This window comes from Moschus berezovskii, chromosome 27, assembly GCF_049115385.1.
Source record: "Moschus berezovskii isolate FMDL1 chromosome 27, NW_MosBer_1.0, whole genome shotgun sequence".
NCBI lineage: Eukaryota > Metazoa > Chordata > Mammalia > Artiodactyla > Moschidae > Moschus > Moschus berezovskii.
Genome location: NC_142486.1, coordinates 16,908,052 through 16,920,284, shown reverse-complemented (window position 1 = coordinate 16,920,284; position 12,233 = coordinate 16,908,052). Strand labels below are relative to the sequence as shown.

The 12,233-nt window shown below is 44.7% G+C and overlaps 1 protein-coding gene across 5 annotated transcripts in view; it reads left to right on the top strand.

Moving 5' to 3' along the window:
• The window catches only part of KATNIP (katanin interacting protein), a 231,358-nt gene that overhangs the window by 182,673 nt on the left and 36,452 nt on the right, over positions 1-12,233 (top strand). The window lies entirely within an intron of this gene.

Genomic DNA, 12,233 nt, shown 5'->3' with positions numbered 1-12,233 from the left:
CTCAATGGGTCTATCTCACTGGAGCCAGGGCCGCTAATTGGCATGAAGCTGTATTACTCCCTGGACCTCAGTTTCCCCACCTGCAAAACGAGAAGGTTCTTTTCAACCAAGGGTCACAGATTCCCTGTCTCAGGGGCCACAGGAGTAGTAGCAGTGAGTGAAGTGGGCAAGGCACACTTCACCTGTGAAACCCACAGGCATATTTGTCACTAGCTCCAAGATACATTCCTTTGTCCATTTTTCTTGCCGACCATGACTTTTCCAATCTAGTCTGTTATCTAACCTCTGATAGAGACGTTTGGTCTCTAATTACCTCACTTTATTCTTAACCGTACTGTTAGGAAAATAATACAAGTGTGATGATAAATAGCGATTGATTCTTGCCTGGAAGTTGGAGGTACTATAGAGAATGGTGAGGACTGGCAAACTGGAGAACACAAACCCATCTAAAGGGGGCTTTTTGGCATTCAGAAATACAGACCCAGGGCTTCCCTGGTGGTCCATTGGTTGAGAATCGGCCTTGCCATGCAAGGGACATGGGTTCGATTCCTGGTCAGGGAACTAAGATCCCACATGACACAGAGCAACTAAGCCCATGCGCTGCAACATAACGCAGCTAAAACTGAAGGCAGCCAAATAAATAAATATTAAAAGAAAAAGAAATACAAGGCCCTTGGGCCAGATCTCCCTTTTCCTTTTATCAAGAGAAATCAAAATTGTAGAATATTCTTATTTTTCAACTTTGGCCACTGATGGAGATTACTTTTAAACCACTGTGTGGGACAAAAAAAAAAAATACACATCTGCTAGCAGGATTCACCTGCTTTGTGAACTTTGCAGTAGATTATCTCTAAGAGATCTGAAAGGAGATGCCAGTGTCTGGGTTGCTGAATATTTGCACTCAGATTTGGCTGCCAGGACAGAATGTAGCAGAACAACACAAGCCAAACCACTTGAATTCAGACTCTGCTGCTTGTAGACCTGAGACTTCTAGCCTGGGTCCTGTAGAGCTGGACACTTGCGCTTTCTGAGCCTCAGCATCTTCATCTGTGAAATGGGAATGAACTCCCACAACTGCCCCCCCACCCCGACAGTGTTGTGAGAAATGAATGAGATGATGGCTTCAAAATTGTGACCAGCGCCCGGCATGTGGAATGCGCTCCGGAAGTGGGGGCCGTTGTTTCAACACTAACTTCTACGACCTTTATTGTCCACAAAGCTCCTGGACCTGCCGAGGCCGGGCTCACCTCGAGATCCTCTGGGTTTATCCCCACTCTGTACCACACGGAAGCACAAGCCCTGAGATCAAACGTTTATCCTGGTTCCCCACTGCCAACCCAAACTGTGGGCAAGTTCTGAAATCCCTCGGAGCCTCCATTTCCTCATTTGGAAGGATGCAGATAATACCCAACTCATGGTGGGGTAGAAGCTGGGAGGATCAAATGAGATCATACACGGGCAGCATTTGGCACTGAGTCTGGCACATAAGAATACCCAGCAGATGTTCGCTGCTGCTGTTTATTATTGTTGTCAGCAGCAGCAGCAACCCCACTCTGTAATGCAACAGCAGCATCATGGGATGATGGTATAGCTATATGCAAAGCCCATGCATATATTTTTAGTGAATTACATAAATAGTGAATTTAGCACCTGCACTATTCTTGTCTAGTGGACAGACCCCAAAGGTCTGCATTTAGCCAGAGTTACACTCAGAAATGTGGTCTCTTTCAGACCCTCGATGTCACTTAGGGCAGAGCAGTTCCCTCAGACTCTTGAGTGCCTTTCCATGGTGAGAGATGGCCCCCTTCTCCCAGGCAGAGCTTCTGTTTCTGACTCCCCAGCCTTACAGATTGTGCTTCCCACCCCGCCAAGACTTAACCCTGAGACTGTGTCTCAGGGAGGAGAGCAGAGTGGAAGAAAAGGACCAACAAGCTTTTTGGGGCAGGGGCCATGTCTTATTTGTGCTGGGATCCCCGGGACCTCGGGCTTCCTAGGTAGCACTAATGGTGAAGAACCCACCTGCCAATGCCGGAGGCATAGTGAGACACGGGTTCAATCCCTGGATCGAGAAGATCCCCTGGAGGAGGGCATGGCAATCCACTCTGGTATTCTTCCTGGAGAATCGCATGGACAGAGGAGCTTGGAGGGCTGTACTCCAGGGTGTCACAAAGAGCTGGACACAACTGAAATGATTTAGCACACACACATCCCGGGACCCGATGCCTGACTCATGGTGGGTCTCCTGCAGTGTGTGGGAAAAATGATGAAAAGAAAGAATTGCAATGGCTAGATGCATGGCATGTTTGCAGTAAACAAGGCTGTCATCTGGGCATGTTACTCAAACGGGCTCATTTAATTCTCATACCAGCCCCATTTTACAGATAAAGAAAATGTGGGGATTTCCCTGGTGGTCCAGTGGTTAAGAATCCACCCGCCAGTGCAGAGGACATGGGTTCAGTCCTGCTCTGGGAAGATTCCACATGTCACAGGGCAACTAAGCCTGTGCGCCAAAACTACTAGAGCCTGCGAGTCGCAGCAGAAGACGTCATTGCAGTGAGAAGCCTGTGCACTGCAACCACAGTATCCCTCATGCGCCGTTCACTAGAGAAAGCCATGCACAGCAATGAAGGCCCAGTGCAGCCAAAAATAAACTAATGAATTAAAGCAAGAAACTGAGAGGTAAGAAAGTAGGGTAAGATGGAAGGTTCAAAATGGTGGCGTAAGAAGATCCCGCTCACTGCCTCCCACGGACACAACAAAACTACGATTGCATGTGAAGTAATTCCCCCTGAAAAGGACCCGAAAGCTGGATGAACAAAGTCTCCACAGGAAAGGGTAAAAGGACAGCATCAAGGTGGGTAAGGGAGGCAGAGAGATGATCTCATTAAGAAAAAAAAGCACACCCCAGCCACGACAGTCTGCAGATGGGAGGATTACACAGGTACCGTTACTTTCTCTGGGGATTAAGGAATTTGAGCATTAGGCACATGAGAGATGAGCCCCCCAAAACATCTGGTTTTGAAAACCAATGAAGAATACGCCCCAAACTATAGAACTGCAGAGGATGGAAAGCTAGCTTTTAAAGGGCTCACTTACAGATTCACTCAACCTGAAAACCCGCACAGAAACACTGGGTTAAAAAGTGCATGGCCCATAAGTGAATGGGACCCACGTACTAATCTCAAAGCATCTGCTGGAGCCATTTTGGATGCTCCCTGGGAACTGAGAAACCAGAGGGAGCCGTTTTTGCAATTTCAGTCTCCTTTGCTGATCCCAGTGCCTGTGGGTGTTCATGTTGGAATTCTCCCTCTGAGCACCAGTAGGCACACCCCACTTAGAACCCTACCCACCCCTGCACCTCAGCCAGGCCTCACAGCTGACTAAGTGATAAACCCTGCCCACTAGAACCCAACAGCCATCGGGCCAGCATTGCTGCCTTTCCAGGGGTTAGCCCTGCCCCCAATGCATAGCAGCATCCATGACCCCGCCACAACAAGAACGTGCATGCAACCCTTAAGGGGACACCCCTTGGGCACCTGGCTCTGGTTACCAGGCAGAATTGCATTTCTGAGCCCTGCAGGATATCTCTTACATAAGGCCACTCCTTCAAGGCCAAGAGAAGTAGCTGATTTACCTAACATCTAGAAACAAACACTGAGAATTAGGCAAAATGAGGAAACAGGAATATATTCCTATCGAAAGAACAAGACAAAACTACCAAAAAAGAACTAAACAAAATAAAGATAATGATCTGCCTAGTAAAAAGTTCAAAATAATGGTCAGATGATGCTCACAGAAATTGGAAGAAGAATGAACAAACCCAGTGAGAACTTCAACAAAGAGATAGAAAATGTAAGAAATTATCAAACAGAAAGTATAACTGAACCGAGAAATACACTAGAGGGGTTCAATAGCATATTGGATGAGATAGAAGAACAAAATCAGCCGGCTGGAAGACAAAGCAATAGAACTCACCCAGGGACAGAGCAGCATAAGAAAAAAAGAATGTTAAAGAATAAAGATATTTTAAGGGCGCTTTGGAACATCAAGAAGAATAACATTCATATTATAGGCTCCCAGAGGAAGAGAAAGGGCATGAAAAATTATTTGAAGGAAAAGTGGCTGAAAACTTCCCTGGGGAAGGAAGCAGACATCCAGATCCAGGAAGCCCAGAGAACTCTGAATCAGATGAACCCAAACAGACACACACTAGCCTGTGCAATGCAACTACTGAGCCTGCACTCTAGTGCTTCGAGCCACAGCTACTGAGCCCATGTTCCCTAGAGCCTGTGCTTGGCAACAAGACAAGCTGCTGCCCTGAGAAGTCTGTACACTGCAACTGGAGAAAACCTGTGCATGGCAACATAAATAGAATGTTAAAAAGAAAGAAAGAAATATGACACATCAAAGTCTGTGAGATATAGCAAAAGTGGTTCCAGGAGGGAAGTTCATGGCACTACAGGTTTGCCCCAAGAAGTAAGAAAAATCCCCAATAAACAACCTAATGTTACGCCTAAAAGAACTAGAGAAAGAAGAACAAATGAAGCCCAAATTTAGTAGATGAAGGAAATAATAAAGATCAGAGCAGAAATAAATGAAGTAGAGACTAAAATAAAATAGAAAAATAGTGAAACTAAGAGCTGATTCTTTGAAAAGACAAATGAAGTTGGGAAACCTTTAGCTAGACTAACCAAGAAAAAAAAGAGAAAGAGCTCAAATAAAATCAGAAATGAAAGAGAAGTTACAACTAATACCACAGAGATACAAAAGATCATAAGAGACTACTATGAACAATTATACACATAAACTGGACAACCTAGAAGAAATGAACAAATTACTAGAAACAAACAGTCTTCTAGGACTGAGTCATGAAGAAATAGAAGAGTTAAATAGACCAATTACTAGTAAGGAGATTGAAACAGTAATCAAAAATCTTCCAACAAACAAAATCCCAGGACCAGATAACTTCACTGGTGAAGTCTATAAAACATTCAAAGAAGATTTAATATCTGGTCTTTTCAAACACTTTCAAAAAACTGAAGAGGAGGGAAAACTTTCAAACATTTTATGAAGTTAACATTATCCTGATAGCAAAACTAGACAAGTACGCCAAAAAAGAAAGAAAGGAAGGAAGAAAGAAAGAAAATTACAGCCCAGTATCACTGATGAATATAGATGCTGAAATTCTCAACAAAATATTAGCAAACCTAATCCAACAGTACATTAAAAGGCTCACACACCATGACTAAGTGGGATTTTGTGGATCACAACAAACCGTGGAAAATTCTTAAAGAGATGGGAATACCAGACCACTTTACCTGCTTCCTGAGAAATATGTATGCAGGTCAAGAGGCAACAGCTAGTACTGGACATAGAACAACAGACTGGTTTCAAATTGGGAAAGGAGTACGTCAAGGTTGTGTATTGTCACCCTGCTTATTTAACTTATATGCAGGGTTTATCATGTGAAATGCCAGGCTAGATGAAGCACAAGGTGGAATCGAGATTGCCAGGAGAAATATCAATAACCTCAGATATACAGATGACACCACCCTTATGGCAGAAAGCAAAGAAGAACTAAAGAGCCTGTTGATGAAAGTGAAAGATGAGAGTGAAAAAGTTGGCTTAAAACAACATTCAGAAAATGAAGATCATGGCATCTGGTCCTATCACTTCATGGGAAATAGAGGAAAACAATGGAAACAGTGAGAGGCTTTATTTTGGGGGGGTCCAAAATCACTGCAGATGGTGATTGCAGCCATGAAATTAAAAGGCATTTGCTGCTTGGAAGAAAAATTATAACCAACCTAGATAGCATATTAAAAAGCAGAGACATTACTTTGCCAACAAAGATCCGTCTAGTCAAAGCTATGGTTTTTCCAGTAGTCATGTATGGATGTGAGAGAGAAAGTAAGACAAAGAAAGCTGAGCACCGAAGGACTGATGCTTTTTAACTGTGGTGTGGAGAAGACTCTTGAGAGTCCCTTGGACTACAAGGAGATCCAACTAGTCCATCCTAAAGGAAATCAGTCCTGAATATTGATTGGAAGGACTGATGCTCAAGCTGAAACTCCAGTACTTTGGCCACTTGATTCAAAGAACTGATTCATTATAAAAGACTCTAATTCTGGGCAAGATTGAAGGCAGGAGGAGAAGGGGGTGACAGAGGATGAGACGGTTGGATGGCATCACCGACTCGATGGACATGAGTTTGAGCAAACTCTGGAAGTTGATAATGAACAGGGAAGCCTGGTGTGCCTCAGTCCATGGGGTTGCAAAGAATCAGACACTACTGAGTAACTGAACTGAACTGAACTGAATTCCAGGGATGCAAAGATGATTCAATATCCACAAATTAATCAATGTGATACAACAGAATGAAGGATAAAAATCATATGATTATCTCAGTCGATGTAAAAAAATTGCTTTTGACAAAATTCAGCATTTACTTATGATAAAAATTCTCAACAAGATTGGTATAGAGGGAACATACCTCTACATAATAAAGACCATATATGAAAAGCTCACAGCTAACATTATACTCAATGGTGAAAAGCTGAAAGCATTTCCTCTAAGAGATTAGGAGCAAGACAAGGATGCACATTCTCACCACTTTCATTCAACATTGGAAGTCCTAGCCATAGCAATTAGGCAAGAAAAAGAAAAAAATCATCCAAGTCAGAACAGAAGAAATAAAAACTGTCTTCATGATACTACATATTGAAATAGAAAACACTGAAGACTCTATAGAAAATTGCTATAACTAATAAATGAATTCAGTAAAATTGCAGGATGCAAAGTCTAATATACAGAAACATGTGACATTTCTATACACTAATGACAAACGATCAGAAAGAGAAATAAAGAAAATAATCGTAATCCCATTTACAATGGCCATCAAAAAAGACAAAATACCTAAGAATAAATTTAATGAAGGAGGTGAAAGATGCTGAAAACTATAAGACACTGATGAAAGAAATTAAAGAAGACACAGACACACAGAAGGAAGATATTCCTTGCTCATGGGTTTGAACTAATGTTCTTAAAATGTCCATACTACTCAAAGCAATCTATAGATTTAATGTAACAATCCTTATCAAAATTCCACTGGCATATTTCAAGAACTAGAAGAAATAATGCTAAAATGTGTATGGAACCACTAAAGATTCCAAATAGTCAAAATCATCTTGAGAAAGAACAAAGCTGGAAGTATCATGCTCCCTAGTTATAAGTTATATTACAAGTAAAACTATTTAAGTTTTAAGTTGTACTACAAAGCTATAATAATCAAAACAGTATGATACTGGTACAAAAGGAGACACACAAATCAATGGAATAGAATTGAGAGCCCAGAAATAAACCCATGCCTATATGGACTATTAATCAGTGACAAAGGATTAAAGATACACAATGGAGAAAGGACGGTCTCTCCAATAAATAATGTTGGGAAAACTGGACAGCCACATGCAAAAGGATAGAACTAGACCACTATGTTACACCATACACAAAAATTAACTCAAAATGGATTAAAGACCTGACTATAAGACCTGGAACCATAAAATTCCTAGAAGAAAATACAGGCAGTAATCTCAGTGACACCAGCCTTAGAGATGTTTTTGTGGCTCTGACTCCAAGCAAAAGAGAAACAAAAGCGAAAACAAATAAATGGGACTACATCAATCAACAAAGTTTATGTACAGTAAAGGAAACCATCATCAAAATGAAAAGGCAACCTATTGAATGGGAGGTGATATTTGCAAATCATATATGTTTTAAGGGGTTAATATCCATAATATATAAAGGACTCATACAAACTCAACAACAAAACAACAACAAGCAGGTTTAAAAGTGGGAAGAGGGCCTAAATAGACATTTTTCCAAAGGAGACATAAAATAACCAACAAGTACATGAAAAGATGCTCAGTATCAGTAATTACCAGGGAAATGCAAATCAAAACCACAAGGAGATACTTCCTCATACCTGTTAGGATGGCTACTATCAACAAGACAAGAGATAACTAACGTCAGAGAGGATGCAGAGAGAAGGGAATTCTTGTACACCATTGGTGAGATTGTAAATTGGTAGAGCCACAGTGGCAAACAATATGGAGATTCCTTAAAATATTAAGAATAGACTGCTATATGACCCAGCTATGCCACTTCTGGGTCCTTATCTGAAGAACATGAAAAGACTAATTTGAAAAGCTGTATGCTTTCACTTTTTACTTTCACACATTGGAGAAGGAAATGGCAACCCACTCCAGTGTTCTTGCCTGGAGAATCCCAGGGACGGGGGAGCCTGGTGGGCTTCCGTCTATGGGGTCACACAGAGTCGAACACGACTGACGTGACTTAGCAGCAGCAGCAGCATGCACCCCCATGTTCATTGCAACATTATTTACAAGAGACAAGATACGGAAAAAAAAAAAAAAAAACCTAAGTGTCCGTTGACCGAATAAAGATGCGATATGGTACATATATACATGGAGTAATGTGTGTACAATGTAACGAACATGAGTGGACCTTGAGGGCATTATGCTAAGTGAAATAAGACAGAGAAAGACAAACACTGATGACCTCACTCATATGTAGACTCTAATAGAACAGAATAAAATAAAAACAAATCCACAGATATGGAAAGCAGACTAGTGGTTGCCAGAGTGGAAGGTGATTGGAGTGTGGCTGAAATGGAAGAAGGAGGTCAATTTTATGGTAACGGATGGGAGCTAGATTTATGGTGGTGATCACTTTTTAGTGTATACAGATATTGAACCACTATGCTATACACCTGAGTTATATGATTATAAAAAGGAAAGAAAACGTGAGGTTTAAGTAATTTTCCCCAGGTCACACAACCAGTAAGAGTTGGAGCAGGATTTAAGCCCAGGCAGACCTGCTGGCTTCCGCAGTGGCTCAGCGGTAAAGAACCTGCCTGCAGTGCAGGAGACGCAGGACACTCAGGTTCAATCCCTGGATCGGGAAGATCCCCTGGAGGAGGGCATGGCAACCCACTCCAGTATTCTTGCTGGAAAAATTCCACGGACAGAGGAGCCTGGCGGGCTACAGTCCATGGGGCACAGAGTCAGACATGACTGAGGCGACTGAACATCACACACAGCCCGGCTCCAACATCCATGCTTCATGCTACTACCCTGCAGTGCCCTGCTTGCCCTGCTGTTATCAGCCACCTGCCCCTAGAAGACTTAGGCGATTCCAAGCCTTCCTGGTAAACAGACCCAGAGAACCGCTGGGAGTTATGAGGTGATGGGCATTTTTCTAACTTGTCCACGATCAGAAGACTTTGTCTCACTTTAATTTCCTTCCAGGCATTTCACTGCTTGGCTCAACACACATTAAGAACTGAGCTCTTGAGATTTCATGCTTGTTAAGCTGGTCGTGCTAAAAAGGAGAGTTGCTTAGAAATTTTAAATTACTCATTACATAGAGCCAAATCCCACAGCTATGCCCTTCAGGAAAGGTTCGGGTCGAGCCCTCCAACAGTGCTTGTAGAATGAATGAGTGCCCTAGTTCCTCCCTGGGGCTGGAATCCTGCTGTCATCCTAAGACAGAGCCTGGAAATCCTTTTGTCCAACAAAGTATCTCATTGTAAGGACATCTGCATTTTGGAAATGTCTTTATCAGGGCTCAGTTAGCTACAGGTGAATGAAATCTCATCAGTCCAGTTTGAGCAGCAAGGGGGTGTTATTTGAGAAGCCTCTGGCCCTGCAAAGACAGGAAGCATCACATGGGATTGAAAGGAGGAGCCAGAAAGCCAGCAGGGACCGAGGATGCTTCTCCTAAGCTCTCCAGGGCTGCTGGGCCCTCCCTCTGCTTCTCTGCAGGTCCATTTTCCCTCAGTGTTCCTCCTGAGATCAGTTTTCTCAACTCTGTGCAAATAGCAGGAAGTGGCCTTGCAGTCTGTCTCTCTGACATGAGTGAAGTGAAGTGAAATTTGCTCAGTCATGTCCGATTTGCAACCCCGTGGACTATACAGTCCATGGAATTCTCTAGGCCAGAATACAGGAATGGGTAGCCTTTCCCTTCTCCAGGGGATCTTCCCAATCCAGGGATCGAACCCAGGTCTCCCGCATTACAGGTGGATTCTTTACCAGCTGAGCCACAAGGGAAACCCCAATTCCTAAGACTCACGGCAGAAGCTGATTGGTTGGCTTGGGTCAGACGTCCACTTGTTGTCCTGTCAGCTATGGCTATTCGCCCAGAATAAATGTGGCTCCGTTGCATCTCACTATGTGCTTTTTCACTTCCCCTTTTAGTAGCAATTAGTGCCTACCTCAGGGTTTCCCTCGTGGCTCAGCTGGTAAAGAATCCACCTGCAATGCAGGAGACCTGGGTTCCATCCCTGGGTTGGGAAGATCCCCTGGAGAAGGGAAAAGCTACCCATTCCAGTATTCTTGCCAGGAAAATCCCTTGGACAGAGGACACTGGAGGGCTACACTCCATGCAGTCGCAAAGAGTCGGACATGACTGAGCAACTCACACTTCATAGTGGTACCAGTGGTTTGTGTAAAGTGAAGTTCAGAACTTTGCCGTTCATATTAATCTCCACCAAGGAATAGTTTTGAACCTTTAGTCCCATCATCTCATTTTGGTCCCTCCCAAACCGTGTTGACTGCAGATGAAAGCAGTAGATTTCTGTTGTGCGTTCAGATCTGTGGGGAGGAATGCTGACGGACAGGACAAAGCACTGATCCCAGCAGTTGCCCGAATCCCAAGGACTAACAAGTCGCCTGTCCTGCCGCCAACAGAGGGAAACTTGGCCCCAGCCTGCTGTCACATCTGAGAGGTCCAGGGTGAAACCTACACCTCTCCACTTTTAAAACCCAGAGCATACCTCTCTAGGGGAGAGTGGGTCAGAAAGCAGACACGGGATGAAAGCCAAGTCCTGCCTTTCTCGCACACCCCAGCAGAGAAAGGCACGCTGAGTCCCTGACACACATGACTTTCGGTGCTTTCTCCTTCCATGACCTTGAAGACCAGCCCGGCCCATTCATTTCAGTCAGTGGATATCAAATCACAATAAACTGAGGTGGTGACAATCCATATGGGAAGTTCCTTGTGCCAGATGTTAAGCCTCGCGCCTGGAGGCAAGGATGGGAGGGACTCCTGGGGTCTTGTTAATGACAGATGAGAAGTGGGAGGTGGTGAGGAGGTGCAGGAGAACTGACAGGTGGAAGGGGGGGTCCCTCGGCCTCCAGCCCTGAGTACAGGGGGACGTGATATTGGTGCCAAGCCCCTGTCCCTTTACTGACATACGCTTAGGAGCACGTCCAGGCACCGGTTCTGTGCCAGGCCCTGGGAAGCAGCAGGGGAGAGGGCAGAGAAGGCCTCTTCCAGAAGGAGGGTGTCTAGAAGAGCCGGTGTAGTGGGTCTCTGGGGCAAGAGCGTTCCTGGCAGAAGGGCACTGTGAGGACAAAGTCTCTGAGCCCAGGAGAGACTTGTGTGCGTGGAATGAAAGGCTGGCATGGCTGAAGGGTGATGCTCATGGAGAGAAGGGTGGGAAGTGAGGCTGGAGAAGTCAGCTGAGGTGGGGGGTCACACTCAGGGCCCTGGGGGCGCAGTGAGGAGTTAGATTTTCTTTATTCTTAGTATCGTAGTGAAAAGTGTTAGTTGCTCAGTCGTGTCCGACTCTTTGAGACACCATGGACTGTAGCCCGCCAGGCTCTTCTGTCCGTGGAATTCTCCAGGCAGGAATAGTAAAGTGGGTTGCCTTTCCCTTCTCCAGGGGATCTTCCCGACCCAGGGATTGAAGCCAGGTCTCCCACTTTGCAGGAAGATTCTTTGCCATCTGAATCACCGGTATAGTAGGGATAATGCCAATTATAGGGTTTGATCAACTCCACTTTAGATATCTGGAGTTGGAAGTGACAGAGTGGACATGTCTGGATGTTCCAAGGGATCATGGAAATTGGAACATGGTACCCCAGGGAGAGAGGCCAGAACTTGGCTTATGACAGTGAGCGGGGCTTGCACGGGAGCCAGGAGCTGGATGAAGGGAGTGCTGGGGGAGGACAGGAGGGGGCTGAGGCGTTCTGGTGCAGCCAGAGTTAGAGCACCGGGAGGGGCGGAGGGCGCTGTGACCCAGAGAGAGGCGCTGTCGGCAGGGGAGAGTGGCGAACCAGGAAGAGATGTCTCCTGAGCAGGTGGACAGGGCACCTGCCTTGCCTGGGACGTCAAGCAGGAACAGGGGACCGAGAAAGATTGTGTGCTTGGAG